Here is a 19041-nt window from a genome sequence, read left to right as displayed (position 1 = left end):
GACTCGTATACGGAGTAGCAGCTACTAAGGAATATTAACTAATTTAACGATGATGCCATTCATGGTATAATAAAATCTTTATTGCATATTTTTATGGGCTCTATCATACATTTGGGCAGCTCACAAGTTTTGACAAAAGTCATCTTCATGGCTATGATGGAACTTTAGAAAATATCTCATTCCTACAAGCTAAAGAGGCATTTGAGTATAGCCCACCCACCACATGGAATACGTAAAAATGTTTTGAAAATTCTTCCACTGTCTTCAAAAGCTCCAGAATTGTCAGCGCTTTTCATAATCCTCTTATATATGAAAGAAGCGAAAGAGAGAGGAGGCATAAGGGCATATTGGCCTCTGGAGCAGCTGTGTGCCGCAGGGACTGAGTGTTTGGGAATCTTCAGAACGAGATGATCCTCTTCAAGAGGAAACTGGAAGTAGGGGAAAATGAAAGGATAATTGCAGTTCATGTTTCACTACAAATGTAAAGACGAAACAGTTCATGAAAAGAATAACCTGGTCATTGCTATGACTTTTAGCAATATCAAAAAAAAAGGAAATAAGCATTCATTTGGAAAGAATCTGTAAGCACTACTGTATTTTTAAAAGAAAAATATATTCTAGATCAAAAATATTCTAGATTCTGTGTATGTTTAGGATTATGAGATCCCAGATGCTTCAGAAAAATACGTATAGGGTAACATTCACAATTGCAGGTAAACCTGGAATATGGGAGACTGGATTCCTTCGCGTTTTTCCTCATAAGGACCCTCTCCACATACGTCAGCAAAGCTATCTCGTCAGCTGTTCCTAATGCTTTCTGTAGTGTACTCTTTTGCTGGGATATCTGAAAAAGTTTGCTATCAGTCAAGATCCCAGTGTTCCCAGACTATTTAAAACATTATTTATATGACACAAATGATCGTTTTCCTTCTACTCCCACATCAGTCTGCATGAGGATTCTTGCTTTATACTGGTTACATTCCTTCTGGTGTATGGGTAATTCTTCTGCCCTGTTTGTACAGGATCTTGCACAACGAGGTTGTGGTCCAAGTCTGTGGCTTTTGAGTGCTTCAGTAATACAAATAATGTTGTCACCACTTAAAAATAGGTTTGTGAAGTGTAAGCAAGTCTGATCTTGATGAGAATGAAGGCAAAAATACTAGTAGGCTACCAATAGTAGCATTATTCTTATTTCTTAAATTGCTGCAAGTATGTTGTTTAATTTTAATTAAAAGTAACAGTCTAACTTCAAGAAGTTTTCAGTCTAAAGACGAAGGTAAGGCAGTTCACTCTAGGAGACAGACAAAAAAAAATTACACAATATTAGCGAGTAACACATTTTCTAAAACATTTTCTCATTATCTTCTCTTCAAATAACAATGGGCTAGGGACAGCATTTGACATGGGAAGGGATGCTTATAAGTCTTTGGGGAAATAATAGTTGAGAGAAATCAATGATTGACCATACTTGGTAAACTGGGATTGAAAATTCATTCTATACCAATAGATGAAGACATGAATAAGCCAGTGGACAAGGCATCTATTTGCATCCAGGAAAGAAGGCATACTAGAAGAAAGAAACAAATCAGTGGGGTCAAAATCTCTGTCAGAGTAAAGATGAGAAGCAGGGAACAAAAGAATTGCAATGAAAATATCGGTTTGGACTCTATTAGCTAAAATATGAAGATGATGACTGACAATTTCCATCCAAAATTGGTGGGTCTTGACTATACAAATGAAGATGAAGATGAAAACCGTTTCAGACAGCAAATGCAATGAGTAATTTGTGTTTTGAAATATGGAAGTTGCACAGTAAAAGCATCATTCTACGAATACATGCAATACATAAGTATGATGGAAAGCGTAAATGAAGAATTAAGTAGGAAGTTTAAATACAAGACTATTTTTATTGCTATAAAATAGACTGAGGAATTTAAAAAAAAAAGTCTGCACGTATTTTTGTCTAGTTTGATTTTTCTTTTTAAAGATTCTCTCTCTCCTAGCTAGTTATCATTAATCTGTGTGAATAAATTATACTTTTATCTTCTCCAAAAACCACACATCATTGTCATCTACTAGCAGATAATCTTTAAGATTTACTGGAAAAAACCTGGCATGTTTTTGCATTCCCTGCTGTGTTGTGGTCTGTCAGTATTATTAGCCAATTCTACCCAAAAAAACGCCATGACTATCACCTTCCAAAATGAGAAATGGACTCAGTTCTTCCGACCAGTAAATCACCATCCTGTGTGGATCCACATGGAGTATGCAACTTGTTCCATAAAATGCATGGGAAATTCTTTCCTAATTCCCATTGAGTTCTGTGTGGTCATCTGAAGTTCCCACAGAAGCAACACGAGCTATTAAACCTCTCTTTGTTGTTTTCACTGGAGTTTCTAGTAGCTCAGCTCCTCAAACTAGTAATTATGCTGTTACTATGTTTTTCTCTCATGGGCTGTGGATGTGCATGGATGAAGTTCCCATTTTTGCAAGCATCAGTGCGGGTCAGCTGTAAAGTTCAGCCCTGGGAGCTCTGGTGTTTTCCCGAGCATTTCTGTTTCTGCTGCTGCATCAAACAGATCTGCTCTGACGGTCAGATTCTGGAGACTCTGGAACGGACTCTCACTCAGCTGAGCAAGTATTTTCCCAAACGGTGCAGATGTCCTTCCATTAAAAGGCAGTACGTGAGGAGAATTCTACCAGTTCTGTCTGTGACTCTTCCAAGTCTTGGCCCAGTCAGCCGTTCATTAAAACTGTACCAATCCCACTGTGTTAGAGAGCGGTGTTCTTCACCTACAGGATGAATTCATCCAAATGGGAGACACTAACACTGCATTTAATTCTAGTATTCCTGCTGTACTGCCTATCTTATTTTGGAATAAAATAATTTTTAAAGATTTTGGTAATTTCATGTATAGGTAGTAAGCTGTTCATCACAAAGTCTGTATAACACAGATTAAACAATTGCACGTAATAAGTTCTTAAGTTACTTTGAGAAAATTATTGTCAAACATTACAGTACTGAGTTGAATAACAAATACTTTGGTTATCATAGGCTGCATCATGTTAGGAGACATTTTAAATAGAACTTCAAGAATCTTTTTTACGTGGCTCCTCTCGCTAAACACTACAGCATAAATCAAAATTTTTATACCCTTCTGATCTACTCTTATTACTCAGGGAGGAGCAGAGTATAATTGTTTTCTGACTGCTTTCTGTAGCTGACAGCAGGACGCCGGGTTTGTCTTATTGTTGGATTTGTGAGCTAGGTGACAGAAGGCTCTCTGAGCATGAGGCAGCTCAACAGTTCCACCTCCTTCCCCAGGAGATACAAGATGGCACAGGCATGACATGACCTTTATTTAAAGGGGTACATTCCGTTGGTTCCCAGGTACCAACTCTCTCAAATTCTATTTCAGTAGCAGTTTGTAAAACTGACTGGGCAAGTAAAGCATCTCATGAAGGTGAGACTGAATTGACCAAAGCAACATCAATTACCCTAGTGTTTGAAGTCAGAAAAGAAGGGAAAAAGATAGTCTTTAGTGATCTAGGACACAATTCAGTGCTTGACAAAGTCAAGGAAGGCTTCCCATTGATTTCTTTTAAATTTAATTACCAAAATTCCTGTGGTAGAGCTGTAACAGCGTTCAGGGTTTTTCATGGGATCACGCTCAGTGAGTACTCCTGGAAAAGTTCATCTATCCACAGGCAATTCAAATTAAATAAGTACTCACACATGGAATTGGGGTTAATTTTGTCAGTTCAAGAGAAGTGAATACTTTTATAGCATATCATATCTTCAGTTCCTGGTAAGCACTGAGGAATCAGCCCAAAGGATAATGAGTGGTTTGATAACTGTATGTAGGAATGTGGAAAAGATAGCTAAAAGTGGATGGCTTTTAAGTCTTGCCAGCAAAGGCGTAAGAAGATTCATTTGCTACAGAATGCAATTGAAGTTCAACCTTGCAATAACTTTCACTTTCATAGTAAAAGGGTAGTTAACTGTTGATATAGCTTATTAGAAAAGGTCACAGATTTGAACCGTTTTAAGTCTTTAAAACAAATTAGGTTAATGCCTATGTAACAAGGTTGGATCTATCCTTCCTGCTTGTCTCTGGAAAGGTGTGACATGGTTGCAGAGGTCTCTCTTGCTCCAGTAGTTCCCATGCACAATCATTTCTTTCCTAGATTATGGGAAGATGAAGATTTGTCCTGAATCGGTGTGCCTGCAACTTTCTGGCTTTAGTTTTTCAGCAAAATAAGAACTAAAATAAAACTTCACGCTTGATTTCATCACGTCTAGGCATCAGAACAGGATGATTATCCCTGGCTGGTTAGGGGTAGTAAGGGGACAAAGGACCAGTTCTAATTTTCTCTGAAGTATTCATGACAAATGGAGATAGGATACAGAGCAGAAAGGACCAGTGATGTTATGGAGACTCTTCTCTCCTGTTTAGTGTATACGCTCCGTACTAAGCCAATATTCAAGAGCACAACTTCCGGGCACATCTGGTAGAAATATTGATTTTATTTTTTTTTTCCTTCATCATAATGTCCTAAACAAAATATGCCTTTTTTCCTACCTGGCTTGTATAAGTTAATTTACTAAATTAATTTACTGCCAAACACTCAATGATCTACAGCCTGAATCTCTCCTGAACATTTCAGTCTCCTGAAGATTACTTACTTGAACTGAATGGTAGATAATTGCCTGTAAGACACAGAGATCAGACTAGCTGCTCTGTTCTACTTTTTTTCATGCAATTTCTGTGATATTGGATCCAGGCTCATAAAAGCTGAAAATACTCAGATGGAAAATTCGAGCTGTCCCATAAAAAAAAAACAAAGGACAGGATCAAAAAAAGAAAACCTAGGAGAAAAGATAACTCCGTTATTGAAATTATTTAACTCCTAGAATACTTAAGTATGTTAAACAACTTGCAAAGGAAATAGGAATAAGAGTGAGTAAAAATTTTCAGTACTTTGTAATTAGTGATGGTATTAACAGAATTCAACTGCTGTCAGAACACTGAGGTTTTCAACAGCAGCCAGAAACCTGTAGCTGCAGCATCTTTTATATAGTTTCATATGAGAGAAGAGTTCTTGAGGACAGAGGCTATCCACAAGTGCCCTTTATAGTAATGAAGTACTGAAGCAATCTCTTGCTACATATTTTCCTTAGCCTCACCTTCCTAAGAACTTATTTGTGGAATGTTCAGCATAGGAAAAAAAAAAAAAAATCAGGAACCTTGCTGCGGTGTATTTGTTCGTATGCCAGGCATGTTCCTATGTATACACAAACAAGTTTTGGTTTTCTCTAGACCCAGATAAATGGATGTTTCTAGTGCCAGTATTTCAGGACTGCATGGGGTTACCGTGAGTCAATTAGGAATGTTCAGGTTTCATAAGATATATAGCAAGCAGAAGAACGAGTGCCAAAATACATGGTATTTTCTGTGGTGTTTATTAAGCTGAAAGTTTGGATTATTTAGTCCCGTTCACATGTATCTCTGAAGCTATGTACTGCTGTCACATTCTCACAAACATCGATCGAGTTTGCTCAGGCCACTTGGAAAGCCATGAAAATTTCTTATTACAACTTATGGCAACACCGTCTCTGTCTGCTGCCATTATTTGTTTTCTTGATGTCCGTGGAAAGTACTTAGTACTTCAGGACAATCTGTCATGTATCTGCAGCATCTGTAAGGGTATGCTTGAAGTCAACATCTTTTTCCTGCTTGGATTTCAAGTTCGAATTTATGCCTTTCTTTGATGCCTTGACAAGAAATTCTTACACTTTGTAGTTCTATAAACCAAGCTCAGTACACATAGCAGGAGCTATTTCGGCTTCCACAAGTTCCCTGTGTGCCACCGTCCCAATCTTTTGTTATTCTGGGGACTCCCTGAAATCTCACTGATTCTGGTTTTCACAGAATTTCATCTTTTCCTCAGACTGTTTGTGGAGCTGCTCTTCTGTCTTCAGCAATATGTGGCATTATCTTCTCAACCATTTCGTCCTGCATCTTAAAGTTGCATCCAGATGCCCATTAGAAACTCAGAACAAAAAAATTCTAGAGATAAGCTGCTTTTGAACTATATATTTTAGCTGAAGATGTCAGTTTTAATGGTTTGACAGTTTTGAATGGTGTCATTCCAGCCAGTTTTCAACCCATCTCACTGTCTGCTCCTCCAGCTCCTACTTTCTCAGCTTCCAAACGACACTACTTTGGGAGACAGTGTATAAAGTCTCACTACAGTTAAGGTATGTTATATTCACTGCTCTCTTCTTGTCCACATAGCCAGTGATTACGTCTTGGAAGGCAAATCAAGGTCAAGGATGATACATTGATGATGATTGCTCCTGATTGCCTTCCTGTCGCTCATGTCTTTGGAAATGGATTCCAAGGTGTACTCAGAATCACAGAATCACAGAATGGTCAGGGTTGGAAGGGACCTCTGCCAGAGGTGTCCAACCCCCTGCCAGAGCAGGGTCACCCAGAGCAGGTTGCACAGGAATGCGTCCAGGCGGGTTTGGAATGTCTCCAGAGATGGAGACTCCACCACCTCTCTGGGCAGCCTGTGCCAGGGCTCTGCCACCCTCAAAGTAAAGAAGTTCCTCCTCATGTTTAGGTGGAACTTCCTATGTTCAAGTTTGTGCCCATTAGCTCTTGTCCCATCACTGGGCATCACTGAAAAGAATCATAGAATCATAGAATCTTCATGGTTGGAAAGGACCTTTGAGATCATCGAGTCCAACCAAACAACCTACAATCTCTGCCACTAGAGATCTTTCCATGATCTTTCCATGATCTTTCCCTGGACTGAGGTGAGCTGACAAGCTTAGAGATCATTGCCTCTTTGCCTCTTATGAAGATGGGTGTCTTTCTCCAGCCATCAGGGACACCCCACAGTTGTCATGATTTTTCACAGATGTTAGTTGGCCTTGCAGTCACATCAGCCATCTCTTTTAGCATGCTTGGGCAAACTTCATTAAGCCTCACAGGTTGGAATACATCCAGCTTCTCTAAATAGTCCCTAGCCTGTTGGGTCCTCCCTTCTGGCTGTTCCTCTATTTCTAAATCATACTAAGCCCAGATGTCAGGGAGTGGGATCTGCCAATGAAAAGTGAATCAGAATGGTCTAGGTTCTGACTAGACTAGAAGTACAAAATAACGGAGAAATGAGCATAAAGAAAAAGCGTACTGAAAAAGATTGATCTAATTTACCTGTAGGGTGGCTTGTTTCTTTCTCTCACTCTCCTTCATACTAACTACTAAAGGTTTTTTTCTTTCAGCAGCTGCAAAGTGATGAATACCCTCTGCTGCTATCACCATGTTTGTTCTTAAATTGAAACACAGGCAAATGTAAAGTGGAACTTGCATGCTATACTTCTGTCTTGAGGGACGTAGCAAGATTTTGCAACTTGCTTCATACACAGACTATTCCTTCTTCATTGAGTTCAGCAGGCAGACACTGAGCTTGGAAGGTCTAAAGTACATGGGTGGTCAAGGGTACTGCGTTCTTCTGTTCTTCCCAATGAAAAACAGGCAGTGGTAATAGGATTGGTACAGTCTTGTTGTTTTGTTTGTTGGTTGGGTGTTTTATTTTCACTAAGCCATATTTCTGCTTATTTGCTGCCAAGACACAAGAAAGAAGAAATCCTTTTTTTTAAAAAAAAAAAGCCATCTACCCTTCCTGTGGCAAAAACTGTAATTTAAATTTACATAAAAAAGTAGGGACTAATGTGGGTGGATTTAAAATTTTATGTTTATCTACTCACATAATTCTTTTCACAAAATCTTTTTCATATGAAATACAGCTATTCTGTCAGAAATCGACTCTGCCGTCCACAGACTATCTGCTTTCAAAAAACACCTACTCTTCATGTGGTGAAATGGGATTTGTGGCTTTCTGGAGTTCTTTGCACCATCGTTAATGATCAGGAGTATTTTCAAATGCTAGTGAAATATTGGTTCTAGGAGGGCTGAGTGTGAACATAAGACTCAGTCAAAAGTTTTTTTGCAGAAAATGTTTCGTACTTGTAATAGTCCTTCTTAACAAAAATATGGAATAATTCAAACTCTCCTCAGGGGACTGGTATTGGTATGAAAGCCAAGAGTGTACTTGGACTCTTGTGTGCTGTTTCCCTCTGGAAAGTTTTGAAAGCTTAGAAACTGTGAACTACTTTTTTGTAATATGCCACACAAAGTTTGGGAAAGTTGGAACAATTCAGAAAGAAACTGTACTATTAGAGCATGATCGTGGGGAAACACAGAAAATGTCCAGCACTTCACAGAATTGGACCCACTTACTGCTCTCAGGATCTGTGCTGCGTCTGTCTGCAAGCCTGAGTGAGATTTTCGTGGGAATAGCGTGGGAACACAGACGTCAATGAGATACTTCTTTGCTTAGTGCCTGCAGAAACCAAAAATAAAATTCCGAACAAAATAAATAAATAAAGTGATCCCGAAATTTTAGAACTTCTGGAAAAGGAACAATCTTAAAAGGGCTATCTTCATAGTAAATGTAGCAATTACTAAAAGGTTTGATATAAATCCTGGCTTTTAATAGTGGATTTTATTATCTTTTATGCATATCCATATAGGCACACACAGAACTGTGTCTTTAATAAGAGAATGGACACAACATAGACGGGGAGATTTTGAGTCAAGCAGCGTCCACTTGAGCTTTCTCTTACTGGAGCCGTTGGCAAAGTTCCTACTAACTTTAGCAGAACCGTGCTCTGTATCAGTAAATTTCTTTTTTCCATGAATTAGAAATATATAATCTAGAGAAAATAATAATGGAACTTATGTTAGATAAATGAATGGCAATATTGAATATCTTCAACTTTTAATTGTTCTATAAAAGGAGTTTATAAAATAAAGCTTTTTCAGACAGAGCATATCGTTCACCAGCTATGGTTAGCCATTGTTTGAATAGAAAATTATTATACCTTTTAATTAAGATAAAAAATGCAGTACCATTTTTATGATGTAAGGAACTGTGTCTACTTTAACACCCACTGATTCTAACATTCAAAATTTTAGAAACAAATGGACTAATGTATGGAACTTCTTACTGGAAAATATTTTTGTATCAGAATGCAAGCTACAGAAATACACAGCATGCTAGATGATTTACAGTAAAAAAAACTTAGCAATTGCAAGGAAAAAGTGTGTATATATTCAAAAGTTAAGATTTGTTACGTGTTAATCTTGTAACATACTACACTTTTAGCTGTAATGAGTAGAAAAGTCTATCAAAGAACAATCAGAATACTTTGCAGAATTTTTTTTCTGGGCACTTGAAAGCCCCCAGACATGCCATGGTAAAGCATTATTATTTATATTTTAAAGATGAGAAAAATCTAGTGTTTGGAACTGGTGCAAAGACTGTCCAACTAGTATTCTTGTTCTAATACCAGACCATGACTATCCCCAGTGGTCTAACTCTAAGAAAAGTAATAACTAGCCTGTCATCTTTACCAGGGTGTGTAATGATGGGACACGGGGTAACGGCTTCAAGCTGAAAGAGGGGAGATTTAGATTGGAAATCAGGAAGAAATTCTTTACTGTGAGGGTGGTGAGACACAGTAACAGGTTGCCCAGGGAGGTTGTGGCTGCCCCATCCCTGGAGGTGTTCAAGGCCAGGCTGGATGGGGCTTTGAGCAGCCTGGTCTAGTGGGAGGTGTCCCTGCCCATGGCAGGGGGGTTAGAACTAGGTGATCTTCAAGGTCCCTTCCAACCCAAACCATTCTGTGTGATTCTGTGTGTGATCTTAACCATGCAGTAAGGTTGTCCTAACTTTAACCTGCAACATTTATGGATGAGCATTAAGGTGGTGAATGGAATTCAGGGTCACCTGCAGTCAATTGCAAAACACCCCTCCTTCCTCCCAGGCTTTTAAAATATGAGTGAAACTTCCCAGATGTATGAGTACTTCTATTGGTTTCTGGATTTTTATGGTATCAAAGATCCTTGCATGACAGATATTACCTGGCAATAAAATGGGATTGCTGGCCAAGAGATGGAAGAGGTGTAGGGTGTCTGTTGTCTGTGCCTGTCCATGTAGGTACATACTATGAAATGTTAGCAAAGGCATCACTGAGTTAAACAAGGTGTTACAAGACCCTAAAGAAATGTAATAGGAATTGGTAGTATCACAGACCTGGAGTTGTGCTCTTACTGGTAATACTTCCAGCTGAGCAAACTATATGGCAGATGAAATATGTATTTCTCTGGTTTATTAACTGTGCCAGAGAAACCAAGCTTTTACTTATATGAGCAAAGGAAATCTGATACTCAGTTTGACCAGAATTTAGATATTAAAATAGAAATGGTTACAGTCGGGGGGGTTTTCTTGAACAAAAAAGGGCGATTTTGTTATAAGCATTTTAGCATAAAACAGCTGTGCAGATGAATGTTTTGTTTCCCGAAGAGGTTTTTCAAGGGCTTGGGGTATTTTTTAGAACTTTCGTTGTTATATTTGGATTAAAAAACCTACTTTGCATCATTTCCTTTGGCCCTCTTAGGAGATAAAGCCCCCGTTTCTTCTCCCAGTGATAAAGAAACTTCTCATTTTTACTTGTTACATGTTTTTACTTCTTTTTTCTGTCTTTGGGAAAAAAAGGATTTGTTTTCATATACGTAATATCTTTCCTACTTTTTTTAAAATCAATTATCTTGAAAGAAACAGAAGTTCTTCAGTGAACTGAAAAGCAAGCGTTCTTACTTTTTCACACAAAAGACATCTTTTTGTTTTACTGCCCCTGTATGTCACCCACAACCTTGACAAGTGCTTAAAGGTTAGGACACTACGCATGCACAGAGCACTCAGAAGAACCCATTGCATTTCAGCTCTCTATCTTTTGGATGACCAGGAGAAATACTGATTTACTAAGGTCACAGTACTGGTGTTTGGTCATTTTTAAGCTCACGCTCCCTACACGTATATGTTGGAGCTCGAACAAACTGACATTCCAAGAATTTGGTCAAACAAGCATATTGGATCCAGATAGCATATTTTAGTTGTTTATTCCCCTCCTTTCTAGCTCCTCCTCCTACCCAAGACAAAGCCACTGTCTTGCTGTGTGCTTCGACTCCTTGCTATTTGTCTTCTCCTTGTGAAAGCAAATAGGGTGATTTATGTTAATCTATTTTCGTTATGTTTTAGTAAACCAAGAAGAAACATGACAATTATCACATCTAGCTGACTTACTGAAATTTGGCACTTAATCTCCTATGATCACCCCTGCTACCTTCCAAAGTTACAGGCACTTTTTTTCCACAATAAAACACCTCACTGACTCTCCTAAACCTATCACTGACTCTATCTGGCATGCTGCTTCCCTCGTCTCTCCATCATCTCATGATTAGCATATTATATGACTCTTCATCTTCTATGCTGTTCTAAGATATTCTGCAGAAAATAAAGTTTTCATGATCATAGAAGAGATGTAGCTGTTGTAGCAATTTATTATTCTTCTATGCCTGGATAAAGCTCCAGATCAAGAGCCACCCTGGGGAATCTGCTTTTGATCCTTTCCCACCTGGTCCAACAAACGTAAGAATCACAGTGACTGAATTCACGTGAGACTGTGGGCATAAAGATTTGTGCCAAAACATACATATAGTGTTTTACAAATTAAGTTTCTTGGGATTTGCTTTTTGCATTTTGAGAGAGAACTCTGAACAGTTGCAGCAGGCTGCTGCTGCTGACAATGGGCAGAGCAGCCAGCCGGGGTTACCGGCAGAGATTCGAGAGAGCAAACTCACACAGGATGAGAGTGTGAGTAGCTGTCAGTAGTTGCTGCCCTCCCAGTAGGTGTCAATAGGTTGCTGCAAAGCTCCACACCCAATTTTCTTTTTCAGAACATAAAGCTGAACAGAGGTCTTCCTCAATCAGCATAAAAGCCAATCCTTTATATACATGATATTCAAGAAACCCAAATATTATTTTATTGCTGCTAACCTCTGTGAGATCTGAATCCAGGAGACTAACATTAGTGGAATTGAAAACTGCAGATAGCAATTAACCATTGGTTTTGGGCTGACTCACCAGAAAGATCATTAGAATCAGATTGCTCATTTACATATCTGATGATTTATATTGCTAACCTTTTCTCAGTTAGCTCATGAACACGCACCTTCTGCATTACAATAGACTCTGGCACTTGCAGCAATGAGGTGAGCTTCCTGATTTTCACGTCTGCATTCTTCAAAATTAGTAAGAGTGATTTGATTTTCTTGGGATGAAGGGCAAAGAGCTCCTTTGTTTTCTTTGAGGTGGCCAGGGAAAGACAGAAATGGTATGATCTTGTGGTTTTTAATTTCCCCTTTTACTCTCCAAGTAAGTGCTCAAAGGGATTTGGTAACTTAGAGTCATCGTGTAACAAATTTTACTTTCTATCATCACATGATTGAAATAATTTTTTATTTATGTGAAACATGAACTTATTCTAAGGTTGTAAGTTTTATATATAAAGAGATGAGAAAAGACTGAAATCACCTGTGATTCCTGTCAGCTGTGTAGATGCACTCTCCAGATTTAAGGGCTTTAAGGCAAAATCACATTTGTAGACATTACATGATGTTGAAACAAATGGGAAACATGAGACTTTAATTATCTTTTACTGCTGCCTTATAGAGCTAGGTGCCCTCTGGTTCCCGAGTAGTTCAGCTTTGCCAATGTTTCAGGGTTTATTGATGTGTTTGTTATTGTAAAAGGTTTTATAAGATAAACATTAGCTAAACAAATGACTTCTGAGCTTGGGAAAAAGCTCTCTATGTGTAAATGAACCCTAATAGAACCTCTGGTGATTGATGAAAAGCATGAGCACTCTTGGGGCTGCTCCAGTTCTAGAGGTAGCGTGTCACATCTCAGCTTTGGTGTTAACATTAAAGCTATGTTTTCTTTAGAGAAGAGATACATATGTTTGGTGGAACTGGAGGAAGGACAAGTTTTGTTATTATCGAGAGCTATATAAATGTTCCTTAACATTAAACTAAAATTTAACTGACCTCTCTTTCAAGTGCTGTATGTCCACTGCAGTAATTAAAGAGCAGTTCAAGTGGAAACACAGTTCCTTATCTGAGGAACTCCTGGGAAGTATCAAAACCAAGTTTATTTTACACAGCTGCTTTTATTCCAAGTTGAGTCCTGATATGCAAATAAGCTGAGGTCTAACAACTGGTAATTTAAAAAAAAAAAAAAAGTCATAAGTATGTTTCACAAGATGTGTGATGGTAACTCTCAGGGCACTTAGGAACTTGCAGCTGCTGCTCTGAAGACTTTAGCATCCCTGAAGAGAAAGGAATTAATTCTACATTATGGCCAAATTCTACTTAATGGTCTGGACAAGCCGTGGACAGGCTGTTGTCTTATCTGTCATATAAACCATCTGTATGTGGTCCTGACAGATTTCAGAGCACTGGGAGCTTAGCCTGATCTATGGAAAGTCTGCAATAACACCAAACAGAGCACAAGACAACTGTCCTGCATCTTTGTTTTGCACTTCCAATCCAGCAAGAGTCACACTCTGCCAGCTGAATGATGAAGACGCATGAAGTTACCAGACCACCCCAAGTGCAGGCTCTTGGCAAGTGCCTCGTGGAAGGAGAACTGCCAACCACCCAGCACTAACTAGAAAGGGTCTCTGTGCATGACCTCAGTGGCATAAAGAGGCTCGAGCGAACAGAAATATCTAGTCAGAAAAGAAAGTAGTTGGGGAGAGGCACACAACTGACTGGAGGAGAACATACGCAGGCAAGCATACAGCTTTGTACTTCCTCTAGAACTAAATGCGTAGCATTCCCACAAATTTAGTCAGAGACCTATGAATGTGACATTAATTCCTTTTTAAAATTGAGTTAATTGATGGAGCTTTGTTGTTGGGTGGGTTTTAATTGCCTTCTGCTCTACTTCTAGTAATTGCAATCTTTAGTATAATGAAAGACCTCAAAGAAGAAAGACCTTGCTAAATCCCCCTTCTAAAGCTGGTCTGTCCTGAAAGTGATGGTTTTGTTTTTCCTCTTTCCTTATCCATTGGAAAAAAAACAAACAAAAAAAAATTGTAAAAATTGTCATTAATTGAAAACTTACTTTAAACATTTACAAGTTTAATAAATAATGTTTTGTAAACAATTCTGAATTATAAACTAATAATTCTTTGTTTTTCTTCTACATTATTGCTATTATTTTAGTTCAAAGCAAATACCAAAAGATTATGCTACTTTAAATTCATTAGTATTTCCAAAAGAGTTTTCTACATGCTTATTCTCTTAATCTGTTTCATTGACACAAAAGGCTTTGGTTTCAAAAAAATGCAAATTTTCTTATAGAGATATTTACTCAATATTGTAGTGTTGTAATGGGGATATAACTGAGGAAATTTCTAGTTATGTATTGCGATGTTTCCCTCATTTCAAACCATCTCAATGATAGTGGATTTTTTTTCTTCTGTAAAAGAAGCCAGTTAACTACTGGGCTATTTTAACTACCACTTATCCAAATTAAGAAAACTGGAGCATACCTTCTAAATAAAATAAAATGTCTATTTAAGGATTCCAGACGATACAGAACACACACTGATGAGAAATTACATGATGCTTAAAGTTTGTTTTCTGTCGGAGCGTTGTTGACCTCAGTTTTCAGGTACAAGATTGCTCTTGTTTAGTGGAATAGAGAGTTCTCTGTCACTCAGTTCATTAGTCCTTCCTCGGTAATTGTATATTGTGTTGATATTATCTCCTTCCTTTCTTGTCAGAAGCTCAGTAGATTGCTCGTCTTTAGAGGATTTTAGATTTTTCTGTGTTTCGATCGTTTGAGTAGAAAGAAGATGACAGATATTTCAATTGACATAGTCGTTTCTGGTCTTAAAATCAATGATCCTCTTTAAATTTAGCATTCATTTTTATCTTTGCAAGCTTTGGAGGTTAGTCTCTTTACCGCTCCAAATGTGATATAAAGCTTCCAGTTTTTTAGAATGGGAACATGGATTTGGTCTTGAAGCAAATCATTTCAATGAAAAGCACAAATCTTACTAAACACTGTTCTGCATAAAAGAAGTATCCACCAAGGTGAGAATTTATACCGTGATTTTTAATTGCAGGAATAAAGGTGATTACCATACAAGCACTTCCAAAAACAAGATGGGGGGTTTATTACAGCTTGAGCTCAGCAATTGAGTAACTTGCTCACAATTATTATGAAGGCTGGATTTTCCCTTTCTAGTCAAATCCCAGTATGCTAATGCTTGGACTGGAAGTTTTCCTTCACTCTGGGCAGTAGAAGATGTTATCTCCACAGGCAAAATTGTAGAGAAATGCTTGCAAATCAAGATGTATCAGATCACGAGCAAGGAAATTTCCCCGTATGTCTATTCAAATACATACCTGAGAAAAGGCTGGATAGCTAACAGCCTTCTGTGACGGAAGGGCTTTGTAGAATATCCATCATGGTTCAGTGGCAGCATTGAAAACGTCATTCAGGTAATGCCAAATCCACTTTATTTCTGTAATAAAGGAAAAAAAAAAAACCATAAAAAACCTCAAACAAACAGAATAAAAACCAAAACCCAAACCCCGACACAGAGGTATTATTCTGGGGAAAAAGTATGGATTTCATGGCAATAACGTAACAATGCTGTATCTTGTTTGCAAAATTGAAATAAAGACTCGCTCCAATTGGTTTATCAAATACAACAAAAATAAACAGATGTCAGCAGATCCTTATTGCAGAAACTGTATGTTACGTGCTCCTCTACAGTACCAACTTTGCTGGTTTATACAAACCTCTGCCTTCTGTTGTAGCCCTTTGCAGATGAGTCAGTTGTGTAAGAGGAAAGGCTGAAAGACCTGGGGCTGTTTAGCCTGGAGAAGAGAAGACTGAGGGGGGCTCTCATCAATGCTTATCAATATCTAAAGGGCAGGTGTCAAGAGGATGGTGTCAGGCTTTTCTCAGCGGAGCCCGGTGACAGGACCAGAGGCAATGGGCGCAAATTGTGACACAGGAAATTCCACCTCAACATGAGGAAAAATATCTTTAGTTTGAGTGCCAGAGCCCTGGCACAGGCTGCCCAGAGAGGTTGTGGAGTCTCCGTCTCCGGAGATATTCCAAACCCGCCTGGATGAGTTCCTGTGCAACCCCCTCTAGGTGAGGCTACTTTTGGCTGGGGGGTTGGACTAGATGATCTCCAGAGGTCCCTTCCAACCCTGACCACTCTGTGACAGAGCTCTACATGTTTTGTGAGTGCAAGGAAACAAAAAGATAGCTAGTTTATTTCTATTCATAATGGCTTTGTCTGCAAGTTTGGAATCAGTATTAAAAAAAAAAAAAAAAAAAAAAAAACCAAACAAAAAAAAACAACCAAACAAAAAAACCCCAGCTTTGTACTGCAGTTAGGGGAGAGCCAAGCTGTGCTCAGGTCAGCCTTGATGTGCCTCAGCATCTTCCAATGGCCATCCTGCAGCTCAGCATCCCCTCACTGCTGCTCCCACATGCATTCTGTCGTCTTTGCAGATAATGCCCCCACCTTTCACCACCAAGGCACTGCACACGTCTACTGACTCTACCACTTCTAATTGGGAAAGCTACGGTGCTAATTTTTTAGCCCAGCTCAGAGAATGAAATCTGTGGTTTTTGAGTCTGTAATGGAAGGAGGCTAATTTGAGGAGTGGGGAGGGATTCTTTCTTTCCTCTCTTCATAGTGAAGAACTACACGTGCCCAACATGAATGGTTGCTGTTCAAAATTATGGGCTTTTTTTACATATTTATTTCTCTTTCCTGTCAAAATATTCTTAAAAGCTCAGAAAAAAAGTAGATATTTTCACTTTGTCAAACAAAACTTCATTTGTGCAAAAGTTTCACATTCAGTTGTGATTTATCAGAGTTTTCTACCATTTTCTTTCTTGCTAGAAGACAACTTTTCCACCTAACTCCTAATGAAATTCAAAGGAAGTGGTCATTTAACCCGGTGTTACTGTTAATCTTTTCTACCTGAGCAAGGCAACTGCAAATTCAAAGAAAAATGTCCCCTATGGTATTTTACATGCATATTTACAGTCATATTTACGGACATAAAGTTTTTACAGGGAATCAGTTGCAACACAGTAAGGATGCAAACAAAAAACTTCAATATGACATTTCAAGTAAGATTTTCATAGGTTAAAAATCACATTCTCTAGTTTAAAAGAAAATTCTGAGTATATTTCAGCAATGATCTGATAGGCGAGTCATACCATCTTACCTGTCTGGAAGGATTTCCTTTTGGTTTGGTGGTTTGTTGTTTGTTTTCTTTCTTTCTTTCTTGGTGCTGCTAAGAGCACGTACTATTAAAAATACACAGATGGGCCCGAATTTGGCGGCGAGGGGCTATTTGTTGAAATCTTTGGAGGGGGTGTAAAAAGGACGTGTGCCTGCTTTTTTATAACACGTGACCCAACCCTGTGGAAACTGTGAGTCCAGTTGTTTAGTTCTGTGAGGAGAGTGAGAAATAATGTGAAGTTACACTGAACCCATCTGGCCAAGCAGGAAAATCCAGTTTAATTGCTCCATTGCCAGAAATGTTAAATCACTTCCTGGGAATGCAATTCATTTGGAACATATGGAACTCGTTGGAAGGAGGTCTCCAGTGAATTCAAAACTGTACTGGAGATGAGAGCATTTCTCATAAGAAACGATCATGTTTTCCCACTGGGCAGCATGTAAGCAGTATGGGTAGCTGTATTAACAAAAAACTAAACCAATAGTAGGACTGTCTGAGATTGTGTCGAACAAGATTCGCTCGTGGTTTACTTTATTTTACATTTTCAAGAAATGCTATCTTCGTTTAGGATTTTTTTTTTTTTTCCCCTCAGCTTTCAAGCAGCGATAGAGCATTCTGACAGAATTTTTAGTTTGCTTTACGTCCTGATTCAGCAGAATTACACTCTATTTAAAAAGCAGACATATTTGAAAGTATCATCCAAAATGTCTTTGTACTTTGTGGTTACAGAGGGTAGGTTTTGGGTGTGGTTTTTTAGGTTATTTTTTTTAATCAGGGACTTTACATTTACTATATATTTTAATAAAATAGGGATATTTTGCAATTTTTCTGTAGACTAAGCAAATCTAAACCTTTAACTAAAAATATAATATATATATGAGTTCTCCTTAAATCTTAAAGAATTAATTAGTAAGACCTGCTTGTTTATATACATTATTTTTTCGTAACTGTTATAATGGATTTAGAATTTTTAAGTATGCCATAGCACCGTGTTCTGAATCAAACGATCGTGTTATTTGTAGTCTTTACACTGAGAAGAATATTGATATTCTTTGGAAAAAATATGCTTCCTATTCTGTTCTAAAGATTTTACTTCATTAATTTGATGCTACAATAAGGGCTTTTTTTAGAGATAAATTGTTTTACTTTGATTCGCATGAATTTGAGAAAATATTTTGTTCTTGGAAAATATCATACTTTTTTTATTGTGCAATTAATCAATAAGACCAAATCAGAGCAAACTAGTTCTTCTAATTATAAAAGCACATGAAGGAAACCAAACCACGTTTTGCTAAAAAAGGAGGCTAAGTCTGATATCAGGAAGAAAAGTGAGGCATTAAGAAGAAATCTCTGTATTTATATAATGCACTACAGAGGACCTGGAGTACTGAAAAATGATGGTGATAGGTAGTCACCACTGTATGAGGTCCTTCTCCTAATTATTCTAGGAAAACTTACATACTTTGTCGTGCTATCATGTTGAATGTATTTCTCTATCTGAATACTCTAGTAGCATACTTTTTTCCATGCATCTCACTTGATTTTAGAATTCTTGCTCTCGGTAGATTGTATAATCCACAGTGGTCTCTCTAGCAACCATCTCAATGAGTTGCTGCAAGAATGCTGTAGGAACATAGGAAGTACTTTTATTTCCAAACATCACTCTACCTTTAAGTTGTCTGGAACTTAGAGTGCTTCTTCATGCTAGTTAACAAAAGTACTAATTTTGTGACTTGCATATCTGTCCTGAGGCATTATAGTTCTTTGTATTTCC

The 19041-nt window shown here is 38.0% G+C and overlaps 1 protein-coding gene and 1 long non-coding RNA gene across 4 annotated transcripts in view; one reads left to right on the top strand and one right to left on the bottom strand.

Annotated features, from left to right (window-relative positions):
- Positions 1-19041, top strand: part of DLC1 (DLC1 Rho GTPase activating protein) — a 287733-nt gene that overhangs the window by 127978 nt on the left and 140714 nt on the right. The window lies entirely within an intron of this gene.
- Positions 61-17381, bottom strand: LOC141743593 (uncharacterized). 2 transcript variants are annotated; one of them, XR_012587120.1, is made up of 4 exons: positions 17250-17381; positions 15396-15514; positions 8313-8415; positions 61-1291 (listed from the first exon to the last, which is right to left on the bottom strand). It is a non-coding gene; the product is annotated as an uncharacterized LOC141743593 (long non-coding RNA). The 2 variants fall into 2 exon arrangements; XR_012587119.1 differs by lacking the exon at positions 61-1291 and adding an exon at positions 4512-7634.

The sequence above is a fragment of the Larus michahellis genome, chromosome 5 (genome assembly GCF_964199755.1).
Source record: "Larus michahellis chromosome 5, bLarMic1.1, whole genome shotgun sequence".
NCBI lineage: Eukaryota > Metazoa > Chordata > Aves > Charadriiformes > Laridae > Larus > Larus michahellis.
Note: the sequence above shows the minus strand (reverse complement) of the source record. Positions and strands in the feature narration are given on the sequence as shown.